At 56.0% G+C, this 728-nt stretch overlaps 1 pseudogene; it reads right to left on the reverse strand.

Moving 5' to 3' along the window:
- Positions 1-5: 5 nt before the first annotated feature.
- LOC104992554 lies at positions 6-724 on the reverse strand (annotated as a pseudogene).
- Positions 725-728: the final 4 nt, after the last annotated feature.

A 728-nucleotide genomic window follows, 5' to 3' on the forward strand; every position in this document is an offset into this window, starting at 1 on the left:
GCACCCAGGGTCGGGGTAGTCCTGCTGGGGAGCTGCCACCCCAGGGGAAAGTCATGCACATATGATTGGTGGCCATTGCTGAGAAGGGGTCCAAGCAGGAGGAGATAGTCTCCTGCTTGACTTTAGGGCACATGCACAGTGGCCCACTGCCATAGGGCACCGCCACCACCACCAGGTGGCTGCCATCCGAACTGCTTTTGCTAACACTGATGACTGACGGGCTGCCCTACTCACTGCCAGGAACACTTAGTGATGCCTTCAACACAAACGTGCCCATCAACCTGCCAACCTGGTGACTACAGCTGCTGTGGCAGAAGGTACACTGGGTTCAATTTGGGCTGTGGGAGCTCGCTGCCAGAGAGGCTCATGTTGCTGATGTTTGCCAGGTTGAAGGGAGTGTTGGAGGGGGTGCACACTTAGCACCATAGAGGAGGCTGCCACTGGAGCTGCCTGGTGCCGTATCTGTCCTGATTTGATAGCTGAAGCTTCAGGTGGAGGGAACACTGTCAGAACTGCTACTCATTGGGGAGGACAAGGATAATGCTGATGAGGAAACCATGATGGCCACTGACTCCTGATGGGACAACGAGTTGGAGAGGATAAAGTCTAGGTCCTGGAAATCACCAAACTCCTCCATCTCCCTCCAAGGTAGGAGAGCCACATTGCTGCTGCCACAAGCCCCAGTGATTCTGCCACTCTCCAGACCGGTGGCCACAGTCACTGCCGCC

This window comes from Bison bison, unplaced genomic scaffold (assembly GCF_000754665.1).
Source record: "Bison bison bison isolate TAMUID 2011002044 unplaced genomic scaffold, Bison_UMD1.0 scf7180017487637, whole genome shotgun sequence".
NCBI classification, from domain to species: Eukaryota; Metazoa; Chordata; class Mammalia; order Artiodactyla; family Bovidae; genus Bison; species Bison bison.